We start from the raw sequence: 15,302 nt of genomic DNA on the forward strand, positions 1-15,302 counted from the left end.
CTAGATGCCTTTGCCTTATATGATACCTTTTCCATTCTTGAAATGATTTGAATCTCCAAGTTTACTTTCTCTTTTTTTCTGAAAGAAATCATTTATAGGACAAAAATTGCTTCTCAACTATTCAAGCTAAGTTGCTGGAATATATTCCTACTCGGCGGGAACAGTGGGAGTCTTTTCAGAAAAGTCACACATTTTCAGTGTGTTTTATGAGACAGGGTCACAGGATAATTAAAGTAATGTGTGCTTGTATAATTTTGCTTCTACAATAATCTTTTCACCTTGAAATCTTTAAGATCTTATCCCTTTTCCCAACCGATCTCAAGACCAGCAGCACATGATTTTCCTGCACTTACAACTTCATTCGTACCTGTTGATATGTCAAGTTTATCCTGGTGGCGCATTCTTGATTTCTGGAGACTCTGTGCCATTTTCTTGGCTTTCGTTGGTTTGGTTTTGATCTCATCTGTTACAATTTTGAATGATAGAGCATCTTACTTGATGCTTTGTCATTTCAATACTCATAACTCACCTTTCTCCTTCTATTACGAGTTCCCCCAGATTGAAATAAATTCCTGTCTCTTAAACTTCTGTTCAGGCACACCATTACATTAATTTCTGTTACAGCCCCACACCTGGTACTCAACGCATAAACACGTATAAAACTGAATCATCCATATATATGCTCCATCTTTCCAATTAGATAACAAACCTTCGAAGGTAGGACCATGCGTATAATTCCCTTGTATTTTCCTGACATATCCAAACCCGGGATCAGCACACAGCAATCGTTCAGGAAATCCTCGTTGAATGGATTTGAAATACTTCTGTAGCAGGGCTTTGGGAACTTGTTTGGGGCAGCTTTCTGAGCTTATAAGTATAAATGAGAACTTAAGTGACTGTGGAAGAAATTATCCTAAATTTAGAAGTCAGTAGCTTTTTCATTTTGTGCAGTGGTTTTGAGGGAAAAATAGACTTGCCCACCCTCAGCTGCTAGGTTGTCATACAAAAATGAATCTGAATTAAATAATGAAATTTTGTGGTTAATATATATTTTGAATAAAATCCAGTAAGTTGGGTTCTAGACATGGTTTACATGGGATAGAAAGATATAAAATGGGGAGGGACCACATTTCCATAACGGCTGAGCTCAGTGCATGAATATGGTTATAAAACCATGTCAACCTGCCACATCGTTTTCCTGACACAATTCGTGCCATATTCTCCGTTTCTGAAGCCATTACCTGAATATAAAAGCCTGAGATCAAAAGCTGTCAGCTCACTCATTTGGTCTCCTAATACCTCAGTCTAACAGTTTACTAGAATTCCTACAGGAAAATCCAGTCCTCTCCTCTGAGTGGCATCATTTATGCTGAACTTGGCCAACTCATTTAGTGACGGCATGCTGTGAACATTGCATTGTGCACCCAGATTTCCAGCTGGTAAAAAGACTAAAGGTTTGCATGTGAAAAAAATCACTTGCAGTGTATACAACCTTACGTACATTCTATGATTGTTTGGTTTACTAGGGGCCAAAGCCTTCTGATTAATTAAATTCACATGAAATAAAATGTGCTCAAATTAAGCTAAACTCCTTTGGGTTTTCCTGTTTGGTTTCTAACTTAAGCACATGCTAATTCTTCCACCACCTGGGTTTCGGCTTCCTAATTTCTTGCACTTCCATCCCAGCTCTTTTCCTCCTTGGGAAACACCTCTTCTGCCTAATGGAAATAACTCCAATCTTGAGTGGGGCAGTAGAAGCCAGCGCCGTCGTGAAAGGGGCGGGACACGTATGAGGGGATTGAGTGTTTTGTGCTCCTGGAGGAGGGAACACCTGGAGAAGTGTTGGTCAGAAGAAAGAAAGGCAGATACGCCATGATGAGGAGGGCAGATGTCATCTTATATGCAACTGGGAGCCAAAGAAGTAGAAATAACTCTGCATGAACTTTAAAAGCATTTGCTAACACAGGCATTGTTTAAATGGCCACATTTTGGCCACATGTTGGATATTTTCAGTTTGAGTCTCATGAAACTGTGTAATATTTTAATTATTCTTCCATCTACATTTCTCCCTTTTTCTATTTTTTGAAAAAACTAAGAGAGTAAGTCTTTTTCTCCTGTAATTTATAGGTAAGCATTTTCAAAACAACGTGGTTTCTGGTGCATGCCATAATGTAAAAGAAATTGCTCTCTATCTAAATAACATAAACAACCCAAAACTCTGGTCTTCCTCGAACGTCACACAGCACACAACATGAGTGTAGAATGAAGCTTAATGAGTAAAAACTGTAATACATTCTATCTTGTTGCGCTAATTGTTTTGTCATGGGAGGTAAATGAATATACCTTTCCTTCATCGCGCCTGCAAAACAAATGATATGACTGTTTCTCGCCAGATTTGATCTCAAAATGAGATAATAGATCGCTGAATCCAAGCCAGAAAGTCAATCAGGCTAATCTCAACACCAGACCTGAAATAATTAAATCTCTCCATTGTATAGGAGCTCATATTTGGCTGATGAATTGGTTTTAATCTTTTTCATACTTTATTTGTATTATGCCTTTGATTATGGCTATCTGGGCAGTAATAAATGGCTTCATTAAATAAGTGGCTAATTAAATAACTACCTAGATACCAATAAACAGCCAAACATAGAAACCAAAGATGTTGAACAGAATTTAAATAAAGGTACAGCTGAGCATCATTGTTTCCAGTTTCTTGCCAAACATTAATTACCTCTTTTATATAAACAACTGAGATTATAATTCAGCCACTTTAAAATTGGGGGAAAAATGAACAGAAATGTTGAATGGTTAACATATTGGCAAAGCTATCAGAGGTGACCAACATTTATACAGAGTCTATCCTGAAACCACATTCTAGTTTCTTGTTTAACTTGAATGCCAACTTACTTTTTGGAATCGCCCATAAATTTTCAATTCCATTCACTGGGCTACCGGTTACTAACATATTACTATGTTTTTAGGAACTGAGATGCCTTGATAAGTAAATTTCTTCCTACAATTGTTTCCCACCTCCCACCCCCACCCCTGGTCCCCTGCAGACTCCTTCTCACCTGGAACAACGGAGTGTGTATTTCTGACTGAAGTCTCAAGGCTAAACCCTTAGCTTGGTTTCTGCCTCAAGTAGGATGCACATTGATTCCTTATTTTCTCATTTACTTAGTAGTTAAGTTCATGTCCAAATATATGAAGTAGGGGTGGGAGAGGAGGGATTACAGATAAGTGACTCTATGTCCTCAAAGACCTTCTGATTTGTGGGAAGCCATTAATAGTGAAAAGGCATCATAGTGCAGTGCTAGTGACAAGTGTTCAAACTCATATCTTATGTCTAAACTCAGTCCAGTGGAGCGTGGTTGCAGGTCTAGGTCTCAGACAAAGTAGCACTCTAAGATGGACTTCAAAAGGAGGTAATACTCAGCCCAGGGAGGGTGTGGAGGGGGGTGGAAGTTGTTTCTGCCACTGGAGAAGTAAGAAGAGACCAATTAATGGAAGAACTTTCGTGCCGACCTCCTGTGGGTGAATTTTATACTGAAAACTAGTTCAGAGATCGGGAGGCATAGTCTAAAGGATTTTCAATAACAGCACGATCAGGTTTGAATTTTAGAATGATTTGAAAACCTGTTAAATGAATATAAGTTGATGAATTCTAAGAGTAATTGGTTCGTGGATTTGCCCGCTTATTGATTGCTTTGACTGGACCCTCGTGCTGGCATTCTGGTTAGCTACCTCTTGTCTCCCGTCAAGGTCGCCTCTCTCCCTGTCCCACCTCACACGTTTCCAGGTCAACTCCAAAGACCTGAACCCTAGTGAGTCTTTGATTCATCAGCTCTATACTCTGTTGATTCTACCAGCTTTTCATCGTCCCTTCCTCACCTTGCTGATCTTCTCTCGTTGCCCAGTTTATGTTATATTATAGAGCCATTCCCTCCCCCTCCTCATCTGAAATAATTCCAAACCTGCCAAAATCCACCTCTCTTTTATATTTGCATCCAGGCCATTAAAGAGAAACATGCACTTCTGCTGGCTGGTCTCACTTTTTATTGATGATCTTAGTGCTGCCTGGTAATTCTACTCCATTTCCTTTCTATTTTACTGAAAGATCGAAACAATCAGAAAAGAACCTCCGTGGTCCCATCCTCACGTACCAACTTACTTGCTCTGCAGCCATGTGCTGTCACTCCTATTTTGATGGCCAGGTCGTCTCCTGTATCTAAGGACAACCCCTTCTTTGTGCCCTGCATGGCATCCCTTTGTTCAAAATCCACATCATGCTCCAGACATCCCCAGTGTAATAGGATTTCCCTCTGCAGGATCATTTCCACAAGCACACACATCCCATACCGTCCTCCGTGTTAAAAAGTAATTCTTCATTGATCTTACCTTCAACTGCAGCTCGGCTCCCTTTTATTGAAAGGTTCCCCCCAAAAGTTGTCTGTATTTGTTGTCTGCTTTTTCTTTCCTCCTTTTGTCTTTAGAACCCACTCCAATTACTATTTGTATTTTTTTATTTGTTAAAAAGATTTTTTAACATTTATTTTTGGGAGAGAGACAGAGCATGAGCGGGGAAGGGGCAGACAGAGAGGGAGACACAGATCCGGAAGCAGGCTCTAGGCTCTGAGCTGTCAGCACAGAGCCTGATGCGAGGCTTGAACTCATGAGCTGTGAGATCTCATGACCTGAGCTGAACACAGTGCTTAAGCAACTAAGCCACAAGGTGCCCCGCCAACTACCATCTTTAATTGCCATTAAATTGCCATTTACCGTGTCATTATCCTTTGCACCTGCTCTATATTCCTTCTTATATTTCCTTGTTTGCGACTGTGGACTTACTCTTCTGATCAAGTCCCTTGAATATTTCTTTAGTACTTCTGCTGGTGGTAAATTGTTTTTATTTACATGAACGTGTCTTTCTTTCATGCTCATTCTTGAAGGACATCTTCACTGGCAAAATTATAGGTTGGCATAATTTTATTTTAGGACTACCTTTTCCTTGGCTTCCATTGTATCTTCTGAGAGGTCAGCTTTTCCTTCAGTTTTTGCTCCTTTGTTTTTTTTTTTTTTAATTTTTTTTTTCAACATTTATTTATTTTTGGGACAGAGAGAGACAGAGCATGAACGGGGGAGGGGCAGAGAGAGAGGGAGACACAGAATCGGAAACAGGCTGCAGGCTCTGAGCCATCAGCCCAGAGCCTGACGCGGGGCTCGAACTCACGGACCGCGAGATCGTGACCTGGCTGAAGTAGGACGCTTAACCGACTGCGCCACCCAGGCGCCCCCAGTTTTTGCTCCTTTGAAGAAAAGTTGCGTTTCCCCCCCGCCCCTCTGGCTGCTTTTCACGTTTTATCTTTGTCTTGTTTTGAAAAATGTTAGCATGATTCTCCCATGTGTACCTTCAAAAACATTTGTCCTACCTGTGGATCCTGCTTCAATTTATGTTTATGCTTCAAAGGTTTTAGAATTTTTAGCCTGGTTTCAAATTCTATTCTGCCTGATTTTCTCACTCTGTTTATTAGACTTGCTCTCTGTGTTTTCTGAGCCTGCCACCTTCTCTTCTACGTTTCAACCTCACATGTCTTTGTCCTTCTGGATACTGCTTCTGACCTTTCAGTTCACTAATTCTAGCTGTAATTAATCTGCCATTAAACCCACCTATTTGTTTTGCTATAATTGGTCTTTTTTTCAACTCCGCTTTTTTATTTTATTATTTTTATTTTAAAAACTTTTTTTAATGCTTACTTTTGAGAAAGAGAGAGAGAGAGAGAGAGCAGGGGAGGGGCAGAGAGAGAGAACAGAGGATCCAAAGCTGACTCCGGGCTCTGAGCTGTCAGTGATGAGCCCGATGTGGGGCTTGAACTCAGGGACTGCAAAATCATGATCTGAGCCAAAGTCACATGCTTAACTGAGCCACCCAGGCACCCCTCAACTCTGCCTTATCTTCCTTTATGTTTTCCACTCATATGCCCTGTTTCTCTATCCTGTCCTTTATTTAATGGAATGTCAGAAGCATAATTATTTTATATTCACTCTCACAGCCCCTGTGGATCTATTTCTACTGCCACTTAATCCTGCTGTTAAAAAGAAATGTTGTCTTCTTGTGCACGAGGCTATTTTTTATTGTGTGCCAAATATGGTATTAATGATTATAGCAACAAATTGAGCACAGCCCTAGAAATTGAGAGGATTCCTTGTGGGAATCATAACTTGGTACATAGCTCATTAGTGCTCCGAGCTACGCACACAGAGTTCGCCTGCACTCGGCTTCCTCTTGGAGGGCCTTGGGCTTTGGTTTGGGCTTCGGAGAGTATTCTGCCTCCCAACCTCTCAGCTACCTTCTCCGGAGTCAGGCCTTGCCCATGGTAAAAGGGGTAGTAGATTCTGGGCTCATCATTTGGAGTTTATTCTCTTCCCAGATCATGGCTTAGTAATTAAAAAAAAAAAAAAAATCAAACGTTCATAAGTAGAAGAGAAAAGTATCTCTGCAGATTAAACAATTTCCACTTTCTTTTTAGCTCTCTAATGCTTGTAAGAAGATAGTTTTTATCTTTGGCCTAGCTTTCAGAGTTTCTCTCAAAGGTAGGGTTGGCCTAATGTAAGACATTTCATCTTCCCTTATTGGAGCTGGAGGTCCTTGCGCCTTGGGCCTCTCCTTCGACTGGATTCCAGAGTAGCACTTGCCCCTTTGAAGGCCTCTTCCTCACACCTTCCTCTCCCTCCCCTCTGCTGCTTCTCCTTATCTTGCCAGTTTGCAAATAACTAAGTGCCCTGAGCTCATCCCTTGGTGCTCTCCTTTTCTCTTTTCTTTCTTTCTTTCTTTCTTTCTTTCTTTCTTTCTTTCTTTCTTTCTTTCTTTCTTTCTTTCTTTCTTTCTTCTTTCTCTTTTCTTTATTTCTTTCTTTTTTCTTTTTCTTCTTTCTTCTTTCTTTCTCTTTCTTTCTTTCTTTCTTTCTTTCTTTCTTTCTTTCTTTCTTTCTTTCTTTCAACAGTGACAGCGTGAATGTGAGTGGCGGAGAGAAGCAGAGAGAGAGAATCCCAAGCAGGCTCTGTGCCCAGTGCAGAGCCAGATGTGGGGTTCAATCCCAAGACCCTGGGATCATGACCTGAGCTGAAATCAAGAGTCAGACACTTAACCCACTGAGCCACCCATGCGCTCCCCCCGACCCATGTGTATCCACACCACTACTTAGAGATGTTGGCATCCAGCCTCACAGCTTCCAAGAGCTCCCATATGCTGACAGCTTCTACATGTACGTGTCCAGCTTGGGTTTCTCTCCTGGCCTCCCAGTTTATGAACCATATCAATTATTCAGCATATTTACTTGGATGTCAAACAAACATTTCATACTTAAGATGCCCCCTAATTCTCTGTCTAAATTCTCTGTCCCAAATGTGTCTCTTCTGCCATCTTTCCTTTCTGAGGAACTGGTAGCTCTATTCCTTTAGCTGACTGAGTTAAAGAACCTGAGATCACCCTTGACTTCTCATTGTCTCTTAGACTCTACATCATCAGTAATTTTATGGGTATTATCTTCAAACTATACTCTGAATACTCAGGCCGTTTCTTCAAACATCTTTTATAATACTCTGGATTGTTGTAACAAACCCCTCACTCTTCCTTGATTTCACATTGCACCACCCCTGCACCCCTAATTGGTTCCATACTCAGCAGCCAGAAGGATCATTTAAACAGTCAATAATATAACTGGTAACTTCTTTTCAGTACTTATAGGCACTATTCTAAGTACTTTAAATATGTTAGCTTTTAAAACTTCGCACAACCCTATCAAGTAATATCGTCAAATCTCCTCACGTTACAGGGTGAGAGAATTTAAGTACAGAGATTAAGTAACTTCCCAAGGTCATAAACTGGAAGTAGCAGAGCTGGGATTTGAACTTGACAGTCACCTTACCTTTCCATCTTAGAGTAAATCAACATCACCACCTGTCTCTCTGGTCTAGATTATCTGCCTCTGGCTGCTGTCCAGTCCATCTCCTACCACTCCCTTCTCTCTGTTCCAGACATACTGGTCTCCTTACCAGTTCTTGACTATGCTGAGCACATGACTGTCTCAGAGCCTGTGTGGACTTGCTTTTCCTATTCCTGGAATGTTCGTCTCTCAGATATGCTGATGGATGGCAAGAATAGAATAGAATGGAATGGAATGGAATGGAATGGAATGGAATGGAATGGAATGGAATGGAATAGAATAGAATAGAAGTAGAATAGAGTAGAATAGAAAGCCCTTCATGGTTCCCAATCTCTCTTTATAGATTTTTTTTTTCTTTTTTTCTTTTTAGAGAGAGAACATGGATGAGTGGCAGAAAGGGACAGAGGGACAGAGAAAGAATCTTAAGTAGGCTCCATGCCCAGTGCAAAGCCTGAAATGGGGCTCGATCCCACAACCCTGGGACCATGACCTGAGCTGAAATCAAAAGTCGGGCACTCAGCCGACTGAGCCACCCAGACACCCCTCTCGCAATTGACTTATATTTCTCTCCACCTGCCCTACTTTATGGAGGGCCGAGACAGACTTATATTTCTCTCCACCTGCCCTACTTTATGGAGGGCCGAGACAGACTTATATTTCTCTCCACCTGCCCTATTTTATGGAGGGCAGAGACAGACTGGTTGCTCATTACTATATCTCCTGAACCTCCGACAGTATCTGGTTCAAAGAAGCCATTCAAATATTTGTTGAATGCATGAATGAATGGATAACTAATTAGCTACTTAATGATGGTTGCTTGAACAGCACAGAGCAGAAGATGTAGTACCTCTTTGCTGACAACTCTCTGTGATAGAGTAAATGGGAGCAGGGCCAGGTTAGAAGAAGCACTGTAATAAAATAAGGCCTAACCCTGGCTTTGTCATCAGTGAGCTGTGTCATCCTGGTTAATTGAATTCATTACCTTGGACCACCATTTCCTTATCTTTAAAATGATGTATTGAAAGGAATGCTCACTTAGGAACAAACTACATTAGAAAATAGGGCAGGATTTATGTGATCATGGCGACCACTGTAGTAAAATCAACTTACTATTTAGTGTTAAGTTCCCAACCAGGGGTAATTTTGCACCCTCCACCCCCCACCCCCACCAGGGGAACTTTGGCAATATGTGTAGTCACTTTTTTTTTTTTAACTTTTTAGTGTTTGTTTATTTTTGGGAGAGAGACAGAGACAGAATATGAGACGGGGAGGGGCAGAGAGAAAGGGAGACTCAGAATCTGAAGCAGACTCCAGGCTGTGAGCTGTCAGCGCAGAGCCTGATGCAGGGCTTGAACTCACGAACCCTAAGATGGGGATCTGAGCTGAAGTTGGACATTCAACCAACTGAGCCACCCAGGCGCCCCTGTGTCATCACTTTTGATTGTCACAACTGGCAGATTGGGGATGGGCTAGGCATTTAGTGGTTAGAGGCCAGGGGTGCTGATAAACATTCTACAATGCATGGGATAACCACCGCTCCTCCTAGCAGAATTATCCAGCTCAAAATGTCAAAAATGATGCAGTTGAGAAACTCTCGCTTGGAGCAAATAGAGCTAGTTAGGTGTTGGGGTGAAGCCAGGAAAGCAAAGCAGAGCTGACACAGAACGTGAAGGCAGGGGCCACCAGTATAAAGTAGAAATACGTCCTGTTCACATACTGAAACAGAGATTACTATCTTCAGGAGCACTGGTAACGGGAGTGGCAACACAGCACGGGGTGGAGGGGGGTGCACCAGTGGTGGGGGGTGGGGCGCGGGGCGGCATCACACGTGAACTTGGAAGATAATGACCACAGATGGGCGAGAGCTTATCTGAGTGTGCCTCGGACCAGTTTCCCGAGGGCATTTAGTGATTACGCACATCCCGGTGCATTTGTTTCTAATTGCAGTGAAGACCGTGCTCTGTTAGATCACTAAGGTGAATATCATCAAGTTTTAGAGGAAATAAATTCACAAGATGCTCCATAAAAGTAATCTCTAGTTTTTGGCACCTAGGTCTATCAAGCATTGATGAGGCAAGCAGGAAACCTGATGAAAATAATACAAGGAAATCTTTTCATCAACACCCACCCTTAATGTCCCAGCTATCAGGTCATTGTGTTTGCTTCTCTCCATGGAATACTCACCTGCAGCCAACGTCGGAAGCTCCGATTTTAAACAAGGGTGACTAGTGGTTTTTACATGACCCGAGACGGTCAAGCGGTGCCAATCCTGACGCAATTCAGATGTAATGATTTGTACGTGTGTTTACATTATAGCTTCTCTCACAAGCGCGCGCGCGCACACACACACACACACACACACACACAAACACACACACACACACGGAGACACTGGGGCAGGGGCCTTCAGTGTTTGTGATGCGACCATCTACATTTCCCCCCACAAAGGAACATGCACAGAAGATGTATATTGGTTTAAATATCCTTGCTTTATTGGCAGAGATAGGAATAGAATTAATTTATTTTGCCATGGCTCCCCCTTTCTCTTAACTTGAGTAAAAATGACCATTTTATAGCATCATGATAATGTTATTTTATCTATAAAAAGAGTTAAAGGTGAGATTGACTTTTTACTCTTTCCTCTACACTATCCTGGTGAAGAGGTTTATAAAACCAAGATAAAAGATGAACCTTGGGGACCTAAGTCCCATCAGGGTGTATTTATTGAGGTAAGCAGAATTGCGTGATAGGCGTGTAGAGGCGGGGATGGGGATAGGGCAGGGACAGGATATCCTTTTCATCAAACAGACATCGCTTTCCTCGTCATTAACGTAGCAGAGTTATACAAATTGTCCTGGCTCACTTAGAGGGCCAGAAACTGAACCCACCCTTCCATTACGTTCAAAGTGAAATGATCATCAAGGAAACTTGTAATGTCCTGTCTAGGGAATGTGGCCAGATAATGAGGATTCAAAAAATGGCTGTGAAGAGCTTAAACTACTTCTGCAAGGTGCAAAGGAAACATAAATGACCCAAATGCTGGAAAAAAAATAAAGCTTAGCAGCAGGGTTGTTTATATTAGAATAGGCTCATTATTTCTTAACTCTTCAGGTGGCCTTTCCATCTTGCCTCGTTGAGTAAAAAAGCAAGAGTAGGCAGCGATTACCTCAGGATATGCGTTTTATTGGTGCTGTGGTGCTTGGTAGGAGTTCAATAAATAATTATTTTTTTAAGAAGATCACCAAGTAAGCACTTATTTTATGCCAGGCACTGGGTAGAGATATAAAAATACAAACAAAATAAGGACACAGTTTCTCAACTCCAGGAATTTAGAATGGAGCTGGAGGTGACAGACCGACTAAACTATAGTTTACAAATTACGGTTGGCAAATTACAGCCTGTGGCCAAGCCTGGCCCACTGCTGATTTTTGTAAAGAACATTTTATTAGAAAACAGCCACGCCCATTCACTTATATATTACTGAGGACTGCTTTCACAATGCAATAGCAGAAACAAATAATTGAAACCGAGACCATCTGGTTGTCGAAGGTTAAAATATTTATTCTCCGTTCCTTTATATTAAAAACTTATAATACCTAATTATCAGGAATATGAAAAGAAGAGAGGAAATCCATCCCAGATAAATGAGAGACAATTTTAAATTGAAAAACTCAAAATGCCAAAAAAAATATGGATACGTTCAAGAACTAATATTTGCCCCTCAATACACCCCCTATGAAGTAAGTAGGTAATACGATTATCACAGTATCACAGATGGGAAAAGAAGGCATGGAGATGCTAAATAACCTTAGAAAACACTATATATGTAGACACTCATTTAATCCTAAGAACAACCCTTTGAAGTGGGTACTATGATTACCCAAAGTTAATAGTGGGACACTAGGGAAGAGAAAAATTAAAAAAACTTACCCAAGGTCATAAGCGTCACAAATGGGTCTTTAACCAAGGTGCTCTGTCTCAGAAGGGATGTGCTAACTGATGCCGTAGCTGCCGTAGATAGCTGACTAGATGAAGATTCACAACCAAACACCGGTGGAACTTTCAAATCTTGTGGTAACACAGAAAAAAAAGTTAGTCATGAAGCAGTATCTTCAAATTTCAGGCTGTACAGTATTATGCTGGACTACTAGATTGGTTTTACTTAGCCAGAACATAACTCAATCGTGCACTTAAGACTTTGGCCTCCAACCTTTCCAGTGGAGCTACTGGTACAGGACTTGTCCTCTCACCATAAACAAGTAGAAAAATGGAAAAAATGCAGAAAAAAATCAAAACCCTGTTTTTAGATAGTGGACAATGGGCAACACAGGACTGTGAGCCCTGACAAAGGAGGAACACGCGAGGCGAGCCCCACTACCGTGGCTTTCCGCTGAAGAGCATTTGTCTGCTCGTAAAACGGAGTCAACACACATTAAAGGAAGACAAAAATATTCCGGTCATCAATATCATTTTATTAAGAATACCTACCACCCAATCACATTCTTTTTGACATGGAAAGCAGGAGGACAATATGAACCATAAGCAGGAGAAAAATCAATCAATAGAAATAGGTGCAGAGATGACAGTAGATGTAGAGGTCAAGGGATTTAAAGTGGTTATTGTACACATGCTCCAGGATTTAGAGAAAATCATGATCAAATAATAGGAGAAATGGAAGATAGGGTTTTAAAAAAATAAATGGAATTACTAGAGAAGAAAAATATAATGTCCGACATGAAAAATCAACTGGATGGACTGACTAGACAATTAGACATTGCAGAGGAAAACAAGTCCAGTGAGACCGAAATGAAAAGAGAAAAAGTTCCAGAAGGAAGCACAGGGAGAAAGAGACTAAAAACTTTTAGCTGAGCCAAAATTACTTGTGTCTAAAGATAAAGTGATATAATATAGAGATCTAGAAGAGGGGAAATGAAAAAACATTGAAGAAATAATGATCAAAAGTTTCCACATGCAAGAAGCTAAATAATCCCAAATATGATAAACAACGTCAAGTCATATCATAATCAAATAACTAGAAACTCAGGAGAAGGGAAACTCATATAGAAGCCAGAAAGAGACATGCTACTTATAGGGAAGCAAAGATAAAAATGTTTAGGAGAAACAGTGGAAGCCAGAATCTGATGAATTAATCATTTTAGGTTTTGAAATAAAAAGAGTCCATGTAGAATTCTATATCTGATGAAAATGTCTTTCACAAATTAAGGAGAAAGAAATAAATTATTTTTTAGACCAAAAAAGCTGACAGAGGGTGTTGTTCATAAATGTGTACTATAAGAAATAGTAAAGGATTTCTCTCAGGAGAAAGAAGGATGATAAACAGAAATTTGGAAAACCAACACAAGAAGTTAATATGTAGGTAAGTATTTAAATGTCTTCAGGGGCACTTGGGTGTCTCAATCGGTTAAGAGTTTGACTCTTGGTTTCAGCTCAGTTCATGATCTCATGGTTCGTGAGTTTGAGCCCCTCATCAGGCTCTGTGCTGACAGCATGGAGCCTGCTTGCGATTCTCTCTCTCCCTTTCTCTTTGGTTCCCACCCCCTGCTCATGTTCTCTCTGTCTCTCTCTCAAAATAAATAAACTTAAGATTTTTTTAAATAAATAAATATCTTCAAAACTGATTGTTTAAATCAAACAAAGTATGTTGCAATTTATAGTGGAGGTAGAAGTGAGCCATGACAACTAGCAAAAGGATGGAATATGGACAATGGATGTGTATTGCTATAAAGCTTTTTTTATTAGATATAAAATAGTGTGATGTTATTTGGATATAGACAGTTGTAAGTTAAAGCTGGTTACTATAGACTTTGGAACAACTATTACAAAATTTAGAGTAAGTAACAATTCAACAGAGAAGAAAAAGTGTGATATCCAGAAACAATCCTCCCCCAAAAAATAAGAGGCAGGAAAAAAAAAAAAAAAGAAACAAAAACCATGACAAACAGAATATAAGTAAATAGCAAGATGGTAGACTTCATTCCAACCACAATGAAAATTAATTAAACTTAAATGTAACATTCATGTTATACTTAAAAAGCTGACAGGGAGTTGCCTCAGGCAGTTTACTTTCCTCAGTCTCCCCTCATGTTCCCGAGATGCTGTGGTTTCATCTATTGTGAACGCGTTTGGCTGAGGCAGAGCTGCACTGGGAGGAACAGCAGTCAGTAGCCTAACTTGAGAGAATTGCAGGAACAGACAGCAGCGTCGTGCCCACCGTGAGGGAGGCGTTGGGGGGCCGCCGCCCTGCACCCGGACCCGCAGCAGCACAGTGGCAGGGGACAAAAGCATGGTGAGGACAAAGAGAATGGCAGGGGGGACCTGGAGGCTGTTGCGTGTCTGCAGGGTACGGATGGGGCAGATAACTCCAGCGAGTCTCTTTATGATGGAGAAGAGATGAAATGGGCATGAAAAGCCAGAACTCGGACCCGGACCATGGAATACTCTAGGGCAGGGATCAGCAAACTTGGTTCGATGGGCCAAATCCAGCCCCTGGACTCTAAAATCCTTACTGTGTGACCCTTTACAGGAAATGGTGCGGCATCCTGGATTAGGGCGATCAGGCAGAAGTTGCATCAAGGAGACCCCTGGCGGGCTCCACACTTCCACAAGCCCCTGCAGAATGGCTGGTGGCCCAGCATCTGAAATCACAGTCTGAGCCCCTCCCCCCCCCACCCCCGCCCCGAGCTGTTGCAAGGTCCTGACCTCCTTGACTCCACTCAGCAGACCATCAGCTGCCCTCACATCCCTCAGGCCTGATCTACCTTTTCGGTTGGTAATTTGCCCCTTGTTTGCCAAGTCTGGCCCAGGTATCCCTCTTTGACGAAGACATGCTACTAATAGAAGCAAAATGCAGAAGTCAGACTGGAGGAAAAGAACCTATTTTTCTGTCTGAAGAAACCTACTTAAATATGAAGAAATACAAGGGTTACAATATAAAAAGGTATAAAAAAAATACAGCAGGCTAATACTATTCACAAAGAAGGAGTGGGGAGTGGCTGTATTAGTAGGAGAAAAAGTGGGCAAGCAGTATTACAGGATATAAAGAAGGACACTTCATAATGATCAGGGGGCGCCTGGATGCCTCAGTTGATTAAACATCTGATTTTGGCTCAGGTCATGATCTCATGGTCATGAGATAGAACCCTGCATCGGGCTCTGTGCTGAGTGTGGAGCCTGCTTGGGATTGTCTCCTTCCCTCCCTACCCTCCCCCCCATACTTGCTTGTTCTCTCAAAAAATAAAAATTAAAAAAAATAAATAAGAAATAACAAACCCAAATGGTCATGCACCTAAAAACAGAGTTTCAAGCAAAACACATAATCTAAATAAAAAAGAAAAA

The 15,302-nt window shown here is 41.2% G+C and overlaps 1 long non-coding RNA gene across 1 annotated transcript in view; it reads left to right on the forward strand.

Annotated features, from left to right (window-relative positions):
- Nucleotides 1-10,161, forward strand: part of LOC147581455 (uncharacterized) — a 119,566-nt gene extending 109,405 nt beyond the window's left edge. Inside the window, exon 4 of the long non-coding RNA XR_015249669.1 lies at nucleotides 10,000-10,161. This is a non-coding gene — a long non-coding RNA (uncharacterized LOC147581455). The remainder of the gene's footprint in view (nucleotides 1-9,999) is intronic.
- The last annotated feature ends 5,141 nt before the right edge of the window (nucleotides 10,162-15,302 follow it).

This window comes from Puma concolor, chromosome B1 (assembly GCF_028749965.1).
Source record: "Puma concolor isolate L17-30 chromosome B1, mPumCon1.1.hap2, whole genome shotgun sequence".
Classification (NCBI taxonomy): domain Eukaryota; kingdom Metazoa; phylum Chordata; class Mammalia; order Carnivora; family Felidae; genus Puma; species Puma concolor.